Here is a 12309-nt window from a genome sequence, read left to right on the forward strand (position 1 = left end):
ACAAACGTTCTAGATCTTTCTTTGTACGTATCCTGAAGAGTTAATAATTATGAAGACCGTATCACTCTGTTCGCATACATACAAAGGGCGATTCGCCGCTCAATAAATTTCCAACAGTAAAATTTAGTCAGTTTCCTGTTTCCAGATACATTTTCTTTAGTGCTATGGCCTTCGAAAAGCTGAGGATGCAACGTATTGGCTTTTTAGAAAGGAAATTTGATGGATTTGTGTGACGTTGTGGGGCTGAAATGCAACTGACATTGGCGAATGTGAGGAACCCGTTCGTGGCCATCTCAGGCTGCTTCTTGTACCTTTGTCTCGCATCGGCGCAACGTCAACATGGTTATTAACGAGCTAAATAAAATGTCGTGTGACGAGGGCCTCCCGTCCGGTAGACCGTTCGCCGGGTGCAAGTCTTTCGATTTGACGCCACTTCGGCGACTTGCGCGTCGATGGGGATCAAATCATGATGATTAGGCCACACAACACCCAGTCCCTGAGCGGAGAAAATCTCCGACCCAGCCGGGAATTAACGAGCTGATCATGGTTAATTTTAGGGGCGGGCAGGTGTTCCACCTGTCGCCACACCGTAACACGCGAGGACGATACCTGTGAACCTCAATCGTCTGCATGTATTCTGATCCATGTCAAAATGTCTGTTACGGATCCTGTAACAGAGCACGAACTGGGCACCAGCCAGGTATTCACCAAGTCGGATTTGGGAAACGGCCTAAGAAACACAGCCAGGCTGGCCGGTATGCCGACACACCGAAACAGTGTAGTTCAGAGATGATGAAGCTGTATTGTAAACGGAAAATGGGAACCCACAATGTGCGAAAGTTCGCAAAGTGGCGACATCTCATACTGGGCCCAAGACATAATTCTGCATCGTTTGTTGCTGCGAGACACTACGTTGTGTCAGAGGCGACTCTGGCGATTTTCATCAGCGGTGCGTCGGACAGGACACGCGGCGGCGGTGCGCAGAACCTGTTGCGAGATGTCGCCATTCATTGCTGGGCGACTACTGGGACGACAGGTGGACGGAGTGGAGTCCGGGCTGGGAAAGGAGCGGCAGTCGACCTTGCGGCCGCACCTGTTCCCGCCCGGCCCCATAAAGAAAACAAGCGGCCCGAGCCCCAGCCGTCCGTCGCGTCCTCTACTGCCCGCGCGGGAGGGCCCACACTGCTGACGTCACGGCCTCCCCTGAGTAACGGCAGCATTTCAAAAGCTCGACTTACGCGACTTCGTGTCACCGAACGTTTTCGCGACAGCCTCCTTGTTTAAAATATTCTCGGCGTTCAGACCGCATCCATTCAGAGTTGCCGATCTTTCGAAAAATATCACCATCTTTGTCAGGAGATAGTTGCCTCTATAATGGCGTTCAAGCTTGTCATTGGTTGGGTGACGTCGCTTGGTCTTCTAAGTTCTATTGGCGGTATTACGGCACCTGGAGGGTGGGATCCGCTTGCGCAGATGCAGGAAACCGGTAAACCGGTAAGGTGGCAGTAGCCTCATCTCTCCACCCTCCACCCCCCCCCCCCCCGTTCCAATCAGGCCGCGAATGAGGGGTGGAAGGGAAACATATAAAGTAACAGTGTTAATTTACATGTACGTAGGGTGTTGTTGAGATCTGACTGTAAGAGTACAGTACCCTTACGTAGTATCGATTATGCACTATGCAGAGACCATACATGGCTTAAGCAAAGACTGGAGTGCAGTCAACAACGTACGAGTGGATAAGCGGTAGTCGAGTGTTGGAGTCCGTGGGCGGAAGTCGGGTGTGAGAGGCTAGAGAGAGAGGTTGCTGAGTAGCGAGGCCGGAGATGAGTGGCAGAATGGCACACAGTGTTTGATGTTCACAAATGTTTATAAATTTAGTGATTTAATTAATAAATTCCAGCACTTAAGAAAGGAGATGTTATCATTTAGTAGTTTTCACAATAATGGAAGTGGACAACAATGAGTCTCATGACAAGGAGGAAAGATATATATTATGATAAAATAATTTAAATATAACTTCACCTGCAGCGTATGCGAATAATATAAGTTTGGTGCGAAACTTGGGGGAGGTTACATGACGATTTTATTTAATGATTCTATAAAAGTCTAATTAGAATTGGAAAAGAACAATTACTTTATTGTTCGACGAGGGGCGTTAGATAAGAAATGCAACAAATGTTTTCCTCACCCCAATTTTAGTTGGAAAAAATGCAGAATTTGTTGTGCGATACCGTGAAATACTCCTGCTTCACCTCCTGTAGTTTGATGAAGCTCTGATAGATGATTGCACTGTACGTAGCCTTAAGACTAGCTCCTATAACAGAGATGTGTTCCAAGCAGAGATTTGTCCTTGAATTTCTTTTGGCGGAAAACCGGGGTATCTCACATATTCACAGGCGGTTGCAGAATGTCTATGTAGACCTGGCAGTGAACAACAGCACGGTGAGTTGCTGGGTGACGCATCTGTCGTGATCGCAACAAGGTCGCGCAAACCTGTCCAACCTGCCGCGTGCAGGCCAGCCGCACGCAGCTGTGATCCTGCAGTGCTGGAACGTGCGGACACTCTCATTCGACGTAATCGATGGATCACAATGAAACACTTCGCTGCTCAGCTGAACGTCTCTGTTGGTAGTGTTGACATACTCGTCCACCTGTTGAGGTAATCAAGTGTGCCCACTGGGCTTTTCGGTGCTCAACAATTGACCATACAGAGCAACGAAGGACCATCTGAGCGGAATGACTTGCACGCTGAGTGACTGATTGTGACAATTTTATCTCGAATACCGTCACAGGTGACGAAGCATGGCTTCATCACTTCAAACGGGAAACAAAATTGCAATCCATGGAGTGGCACCGCAGCAAGAGCAATAATTGCAATGTCATACTTCAATTCCATGAGATAGAGTATTGCATATGTTTGATGGGTTACTTTGTTGCAGCATTTGAGTAAAATTTGTTTGCATTAAATGCATTTGTACAAAATCATTTGCTGAAAGTTTCAAGAGAAAATTATCTTGACTTAAATGACAGCTATTACCCTTAACGATTCCCTAAGAAGTCATAAAGTAACGGCAGGAAGTCGATAAATGTCTTGTCACTTCATTCAGGTTCTAAAAAGCACGTTTTATTTTTATTAAAACATAATTAAGTTTCAAGTTGGTTAAACAGACATACATTCTCAAAATTAATTACGTCGAAAGGTGGGAAGTGGCGACCGGAGCAGCAAATAGTCCAGTTACATTCCAGGAGGAAGTTTTGAAGATGACTTTAGTCACAGTTCCTGTTCCAGTGGTAAATGCAGTCACTATGTTTAGTAGACAACATAAATTATCAAAACGATAATTCAAGGTAAACAGTGAAGTGCAGTGAACACTTTGTTGCTATACACAATGGCCAAGTAGTTCTCATACTAAACGTTTCAGAAGAAGCTTGATGAAGAAGTTTGATAGCCAGATTCAAATTTAGTCAGGTAAATACGCGATCAAATATTAGTCAAAGAGTAAAGGAAAAATTAACATACTGTCCAGTGTATTCATATTGATGTTTCGGTTCGCAAGTCCGAAATTAGAGAATGTCGTAGCAAGGTGACGCTGCTTCACAGACGCGACCAGATTCTGGTGAATACGGAAGTAAAGGGCACACCGTATTTGAGAATAAGTAAGAATGGTTATAGGGTCGTTATAAACGGAGACTACCCTGTATAGAAGTTAGAATTCCAGCGACGTCAACTAATCAACGGCATGCTTGAACGCCACTATAAAGGATGTAGACTTCGTTCCCGAGCCATCTCCTGATGAAGGTGGTGACAGTCTTCGAAAGCTCGAGTTTTAACTCCGATGTGACGCCATCTGAACACTATCATGTCCCTAAGACTGAGTGGCTAATGTAGCGTTCGTCGCTATTCACACTATCTGGAAGTGTCACCCAAGATGAAGTTCAAGGGCGAAAGAGATGAAATAGTTCAATAACAAAACAAATATTTAATCACTTTTATTGGGATCTGGACCTCACCATATCCTTCACATTTTCTCTCAAACTACGTGCAGTATACAGTTAATTTTGTAATTATTTAATTAAACATCTTCATACTCCGTAACCTGTAGTACGGTGTGTGGCGCAAGGTACTTCTGGTACCACTATTTTCCATGCACCGAGCAAAGTGGCGAAGCTGTTATCACAACAGACTCGCGCTGGGGAGGACAATGCTTCAAAGCCCAGTCTGGCCACCCAGATTTTGGTTTTCTACGGTTTCCCTACATGGCCTCAGGCAAATGTCCAGATGGTTCCTTTGAAAGGGCACTGCTGATTTCCTTCCCCATTTTTCGCTAAATGATATTTATTCTGTTTCCCATTCTGTTGAATCCCTAATGCATGCTACAAGATGATAAACAGTACATAATCGTCTATTGTACACTGCGGTAACAAAAGTCAGTCTCTCTTACAGTACTGCTGTTCACGACATTTTGCACACGGAGACGTACGCAGCTCCGGGACAGTTTGAGGGCGAAAAGCGGGATGCCAGGCTACACACAGCGCAGCCGCTCAGTATGCGCGGCGCGAGCTGCTGTTGGAAGCGGGCCATCGTTATTTGCATGGGCCCCGTCCACCTTCCCAGTAGGGGCATGCGGGAATGCTAAACGCGACATCGTGGGACCTAATCGCCAGCTTCTTTTCTCCTACGTACGACACCGTAATTCGCATGTAGCCACCCTTTAATTTCCTTCCTAGTAGCACAAATGACAGGGGGTTATTCGTCTACCTTGTTATCTATAGGATGCTAGAGATGACTGCTGAGATTAGAAAGAAATGCATGAGTAGAAGGACGACTCAGTGGCTTGAAATCCAGCAAACAACAACAGCCGTACGAAAGCATGTTGTTGGGACGTTTGACACGATCTGTTGTCGTTTGTGAGTCTGATGGTTAACTACTCCTGCTGAGCCAGAACATTACGACCACTGTCCACCAAGAGACGGAATGACGCCTGGTGAAGCTGTGGGTACGCTAAGGAAAGTACATAAGCGGAAAAGGGGCGAATGGGAAATCATTCTTGCGACGATATGGGCAGCAGATGGGGTAAGTGTACTGACACAAGTAACTTCGAAGAGGGGCAAATTCCTACGGCCAGCCGTCTAGAGAACGAGCATATCTGAAATGGCATAACTGCTTGTCTGATCGCGTGCTAATGTCGCGGACATCTGTGGAAAGTACTTGTTCGGAAGGTAGGAGACGAGGTACTGGCGGAATTAAAGCTGTGAGTACGGGCCATGAGTCGTGCTTGGGTAGCTCAGTCGGTAGAGCACTTACCCCCCGAAAGGCAAAGGTCCCGAGTTCGAGTCTCGGTCCGGCACACAGTTTTAATCTGCCAGGAAGTTTTACTTGTTAAATAATTAGCTAGTTACATGTTTCATAGATCATTTGAACGGTTCAAATGGCTCTGAGCACTATGGGACTTAACATCTGAGGTCATCAGCCCCCTAAAACTTAGAATTACTTAAACCTACCTAACCTAAGGACATCACACACATCCATGCCCGAGGCAGGATTCGAACCTGCGACCGTAGCGGTCACGCACTTCCAGACTGAAGCGCCTAGAACCGCACGGCCACACCGGCCGGCTGAACGATTGTTTTATCGAGGTGAGTCAGTTTAAAGGACATGTATACATGGTTAGTGTTAACACCAATGACCACATCATTACTTTAATTCTACTACTGCAACTAGACTTAGAAACAAGTCTTTTTACCCGTTTTTAAGTAGAAATTTGTCAAAGAAATAGCTAAAGTTGTCCAGGAGAATTGCTACTTGTCAGACAATTTATGTTACTGGGTAAATGGAGAAAAATGTATGTCCTTGCATATCGGTTTTCTTTCAAAGGCACTGACAGCTCTATTAATCGGTAATAAAGGTCATTTTTGCCCTCCAGTGTTGTAGGTATGAACATCACAGTTCTTTTCGAATTGTGATGTATTATTTATGACGAATTTCATTAGAGCGAATATATGTTTTGGTTTTGTTTTGCTTTAGGACGCAGAAAACAACTGAGGTCATACGCGCCCAAGTCAAAACTATAGAACACGAAGACAGAGAGGAGTTAAAAAACGACTATACGTCAGTCCCAATGAACATAATAGAAGACAGCTAAAAACAGGCACGTGGAGAAAGGGCTCAAAAAAGACTTCATACAGAAACGGAGGTCCAAAACCAAAAACTAAATGGCCTTCGCCATACTGCTTTGACGGATAAAAAGTAAAACGCGGTCTACAGCCCGCGCGTCACTTGCTAAAGCGGCCGATAACTCAGACGGCAAACCCATGCGGGAACGTAAACAGTTAAAAAATGGGCAGTCGGTCAGGAAGTGGCGGGCAGTTAAAACTTGGGCGCAATGTGTATAAAGTGGTGTAGTAGAGCCACTTATCAAATGACGGTGGCTAAAAAGGCAGTGACCAATGCGCAGCGTACTTAAAATGACCTCCTCCCGATGGGAGAGCCGAGAGGAGGTCGTCCAAGCCACTGGGAGAGGCTTAATAAGCCGGAACTTATTCCCGTGAAGGGAGGACCACTGGCGATGCCAAAGCGGCGAATATATGTGTTGCTACGGCGCAGTTAAAACACCTAGCTTCTTGAAGTAGTACGTACACGACGTTCGTGGGTGTAACCACGAGTCCGCAGCTCGTGGTCGTGCGGTAGCTTTCTCGCTTCCCACGCCCGGGTTCCCGGGTTCGATTCCCGGCGGGGTCAGCGATTTTCTCGGCCTCGTGATGACTGGGTGTTGTGCGATGTCCCTAGGTTAGTTAGGTTTAAGTAGTTATAGGTTCTAGGGGACTGATGACCGTAGATGTGAAGTCCCATAGTGCTCAGAGCCATTTTGAACCACAATGTAGTAGTGATGAAGAGTAGGCTGAAGTTCAAGACTTTACTCAGGAAGAATCAATACGCAAAGAAGTGGGATACGGAAGTACTAAGGAATGACGAGATACGTTTGAAGTTCTCTAACGCTATAGACACAGCAATAAGGAATAGCGCAGTAGGCAGTACAGTTGAAGAGGAATGGACATCTCTAAAAAGGGCCAGCACAGAAGTTGGGAAGGAAAACATAGGTATAAAGTAGGTAGCTGCGAAGAAACCATGGGTAACAGAAGAAATACTTCAGTTGACTGATGAAAGGAGGAAGTACAAAAATGTTCCGGGAAAATCAGGAATACAGAAATACAAGTCGCTGAGGAATGAAATAAACAGGAAGTGCAGGGAAGCTAAGACGAAATGGCTGCAGGAAAAATGTGAAGACATCGAAAAAGATAAGATTGTCGGAAGGACAGACTCAGCATACAGGAAAGTCAAAACAACCTTTGGTGACATTAAAAGCAACGGTGGTAACATTAACGGGAATTCCACTGCTAAATGCAGAGGAGAGAGCAGATAGGTGGAAAGAATATATTGAAAGCCTCTATGAGGGTGAAGATTTGTCTGATGTGATGGAAGAAGAAACAGGAGTCGATTTAGAAGAGATAGGGGATCCAGTATTAGAATCGGAATTTAAAAGAGCTTTGGAGGACTTACGGTCAAATAAGGCAGAAGGGATAGATAACATTCCATCAGAATTTCTAAAATCATTGGGGGAAGTGGCAACAAAACGACTATTCACGTTGGTGTGTAGAATATATGAGTCTGGTGATATACCATCTGACTTTCGGAAAAGCATCATCCACACAATTCCGAAGACGGCAAGAGCTGACAAGTGCGAGAATTATCGCACAATCAGCTTAACAGCTCACGCATCGAAGCTGCTTACAAGAATAATATACAGAAGAATGGAAAAGAAAATTGAGAATGCGCTAGGTGACGATCAGTTTGGCTTTAGGAAAAGTAAAGTGACGAGAGAGGCAATTCTGACGTTACGGCTAATAATGGAAGCAAGGCTAAAGAAAAATCAAGACACTTTCATAGGATTTGTCAACCTGGAAAAAGCGTTCGACAATATAAAATGGTGCAAGCTGTTCGAGATTCTGAAAAAAGTAGGGGTAAGCTATAGGGAGAGACGGGTCATATACAATATGTACAACAACCAAGAGGGAATAATAAGAGTGGACGATCAAGACGAAGTGCTCGTATTAAGAAGGGTGTAAGACAAGGCTGTAGCCTTTCGCCCCTACTCTTCAATCTGTACATCGAGGAAGCAATGATGGAAATAAAAGAAAGGTTCAGGAGTGGAATTAAAATACAAGGTGAAAGGATATCAATGATACGATTCGCTGATGACATTGCTATCCTGAGCGAAAGTGAAGAAGAATTAAATGACCTGCTGAACGGAATGAACAGTCTAATGAGTACACAGTATGGCTTGAGAGTAAATCGGAGAAAGACGAAGGTAATGAGAAATAGTAGAAATGAGAACAGCGAGAAACTTAACATCAGGATTGATGGTCACGAAGTCAATGAAGTTAAGGAATTCTGCTACCTAGGCAGTAAAATAACCAATGACGGACGGAGCAAGGAGGACATCAAAAGCAGAATCGCTATGGCAAAAAAGGCATTTCTGGCCAAGAGAAGTCTACTAATATCAAATACCGGCCTTAATTTTAGGAAGAAATTTCTGAGGATGTACGTCTGGAGTACAGCATTGCATGGTTGTGAAACGTGGACTGTGGGAAAACCGGAACAGAAGAGAATCGAAGCATTTGAGATGTGGTGCTATAGACGAATGTTGAAAATTAGGTGGACTGATAAGGTAAGGAATGACGAGGTTCTACGCAGAATCGGAGAGGAAAGGAATATGTGGAAAACACTGATAAGGAGAAGGGACGGGATGATAGGACATCTGCTAAGACATGAGGGAATGACTTCCATGGTACTAGAGGGAGCTGTAGAGGGCAAAAACTGTAGAGGAAGACAGAGATTGGAATACGTCAAGCAAATAATTGAGGACGTAGGTTGCAAGTGCTACTCTGAGATGAAGAGGTTAGCACAGGAAAGGAATTCGTGGCGGGCCGCATCAAACCAGTCAGTAGACTGATGACCAAAAAAAAAAGTTCTAGGAGACTGATGACCATAGATGTTAAGTCCCGTAGTGTTCAGAGCCACTTTTTGTAACCGCGAACAGGCGACAATGTGTTGATGTCCACGCCTCATCACAGAGCGTGGACCTCGGAGGCTTGCCGGCTTTGTAACGCAGGACAGACGGCGATATGTGACAGACCTGACGACAGGGCGCAGTGCTGGCGAACGCCCAAGTGATCGGTGCGCGCCGTTAAGCTGTCGGCATACGGTCCGTGCATCAGAACGTTGAGCGTGCCGAGTTTCTGACGTCAGAGCGTGGAATAGCACGTTCGGGAGTCTTTCCGAACGTGCAGAGCAATATCTAACATGTCAGATATTCTGAGCGTGCGTCTCAGCGTTGACCAATGAGATGGCACAACGCCACCTACGTCACACGCACGCCGTCTCCCTTCAGCACAGAGTTGTGAGGCGCCATATTGGCATCCATTTCAAGCCTATATGTATATATGCCGTTTCTGAGCACCAGGAAATGGAGAATCACTGGAAAACCCGTTGTTAACTGTGTGATTCGTTCCAATAAAATAATGAGAAACATCATATTCGTGGCAAAAGAATTATAGTAACTTGCATGTTATGAGAGTATGCTATTTGAAGACAGCGACACACTGAAGATCCACCCAAAGCCATTGTCCTTGGTACAATTTGTTAAGCCGCCACGGTAGCTCAGCGTGTTCGGTCAGAGGGTTAGCTGCTCTCTGTAATAAAAAAAATTGAGTTAATGGATCAATGACGAACTGAAACGGATGTCTTGCGAGGTCCGCCCCGAGCAGATAAGAGAGAGAGAGAGAGAGAGAGAGAGAGAGAGAGCGTAGCGAGTAGCATCACTGATACCTACAAAAATTGCAAACCTAGGGCGGTGGTTCAAGTCCTGAAACTTTCGAATTTTTTTCCCTCACATTTGCGTTTTTATTAGGTTCTGATACTTTCTTATAAGTTTTATATAAGTATATACTGTAATATTTGATGTTATGTAAATATATGTTCACCTTTTTTCGATGGATGAGTTTGTTCGATTGGCTTAATCTACAGGACAGCTTGCGCTACTTGTATAAAGATATTTTGCTCTTTTTTCTTTTACACTTCGTAATTCACATGTTGCAAAGATTCTACCACTGGGTAGGAACAGTGATCAAGTAAGACTGACCTTGGGGTTTTACTAAAATGTGGGAATGTTGAAATGTGTGTGAAATCTTATGGGACTTAACTGCTAAGGTCATCAGCCCCTAATCTTACACGCTACTTAATCTAAATTATCCAAAGGACAAACACCCACATCCATGCCCGAGGGAGGACTCGAACCTCCGGCGGGACCAAATGTAGGAATGGTTCAAATGACTCTGAGCACTATGGGACTTAACATTTGAGGTTATCAGTCCCCTAGAACTTAGAATTACTTAAACCTAACTAACCTAAGGACATCACACACATCCATGCCCGAGGCAGGATACGAACCTGAGACCGTAGCGGTCTCGCAGTTCCAGACTGCAGCGCCTAGAGCCGCACGGCCACTTCAGTCGGCCGAACTGTTTGTAATTGAACTTTTATAAGCCTGTAACCTTATTGACTGGACATGGTACTTTCCTTTTCGTGGACTATGAAGGAAATGTGCGTTTTAATAGAGCTAATATGGGAATTGTACGCGGGCCAGTTTAGTAAACAGTGTGATATACGAACTAGGAACATCCCGCAACTGCCGCTGGAGTGCGTTGTGATCGCGTATACCACGTCGGGGCCCACGTACCGTATGCACAAGTCGCATCATTTCTGAGCGTTCAGCAGCACGTTGAACTTGGCACGCTCAATGTTTACGTTCTACAGCACGGTCCGTGTGCCGACGGCTTAGGCACACATTGTTGAACGTGGAGCTCCGCAGCAAGCGGCCCTACATTCTCGGCGTTGACGTAACGACATCGTAAGTTACAACTGCAGTAGGCACGGTATTATCGACACTGGATCATGGATCAATGGAATCGTCTCGCCTGTTCGGATGAATCACTTTCATTGTTACACCAGGTCGATGATCGTGTCTGGCGCACGGCTGCTCGAAACGTGCATCGTGCAATGGACTCAAGCCGGTGGAGTCAGTGTAATGTTACAAAGAAATTTCATTATATATGACGGTAGTGTCTGTTCCCGAAAGAACAGTTACCGTGGATGTCCATGCAGCTTTGCTAGAAATGAAATGATAATTAAATGGACACCCTAGCTGCAAACAGGCGTTGATGTACTTCATTGGGGACATGTTGAAAATGTGTGCCCCGACCGGGACTCGAACCCGGGATCTCCTGCTTATATGGCAGACGCTCTGTCCATCTGAGCCACCGCGGGCACAGAGGATAGTGCGTCTGCGGGGACTTATCCCTTGCACGCTCCCCGTGAGATCCACATTCCCAACATGTCCACACCACTACATTCGTAGTGCGCCTAATAGATGTTTGCCCATCATACTCATTACTCGTGGCAGATTAATATGGCTTCCCGGCCATTGACCTTCTTGTGCGAGCGCACACGCTATGCCTGAACTCGTACGGGACTTGGTAGATTAATCTGCCACGAGTAATGAGTATGATGGGCAAACATCTATTAGGCGCACTACGAATGTAGTGGTGTGGACATGTTGGGAATGTGGATCTCACGGGGAGCGTGCAAGGGATAAGTCCCTGCAGACGCACTATCCTCTGTGCACGCGGTGGCTCAGATGGATAGCGCGTCTGCCATGTAAGCAGGAGATCCCGGGTTCGAGTCCCGGTCGGGGCACACATATTCAACATGTCCCCAATGAAGTACATCAACGCCTGTTTGCAGCTAGGGTGTCCATTTAATTATCATTTCAATAGAAGAAATTTCACCTTGGTTTCCATGGGGCCTATGGTAATCGAAGAGATAATGACAATTACGGTCTACATGAACCTTACTGTGGACCACTTGCTTCCTGTCATGCTTCATATCTTCCCCAGAAGTGACGACACCTTCCACCACGATAAATGTCCGTGTCACAAAGCCAGAATCGTGCTGTAGTGGTTTCACGAGTGTGACAGTAAAGTCACGTTGATGTCTTGCCCATCAAATCTGACTGGTCTGAATCCTGATGGAACACATCTGAGAGGTTATCAGGCGCCAGCTGTGTGTCCACAAACCACCGGCCCGTAATTTACATGAACTGCGTGAGCTGTGGGTAGAACTACGAAATGTAGACGTCTGGTGCCACATACTGCTGGAAACCTGCCAAGGACTTGTATCCATGCCATGAAAAG

At 45.6% G+C, this 12309-nt stretch overlaps 1 non-coding gene across 1 annotated transcript; it reads right to left on the reverse strand.

Annotated features, from left to right (window-relative positions):
• Nucleotides 1–11309: 11309 nt before the first annotated feature.
• On the reverse strand, nucleotides 11310–11384 carry Trnai-uau (transfer RNA isoleucine (anticodon UAU)). The gene has a single exon. It is a non-coding gene; the product is annotated as a tRNA-Ile (tRNA).
• Between the last annotated feature and the right edge of the window lie 925 nt (nucleotides 11385–12309).

This window comes from Schistocerca serialis, chromosome 6, assembly GCF_023864345.2.
Source record: "Schistocerca serialis cubense isolate TAMUIC-IGC-003099 chromosome 6, iqSchSeri2.2, whole genome shotgun sequence".
NCBI classification, from domain to species: domain Eukaryota; kingdom Metazoa; phylum Arthropoda; class Insecta; order Orthoptera; family Acrididae; genus Schistocerca; species Schistocerca serialis.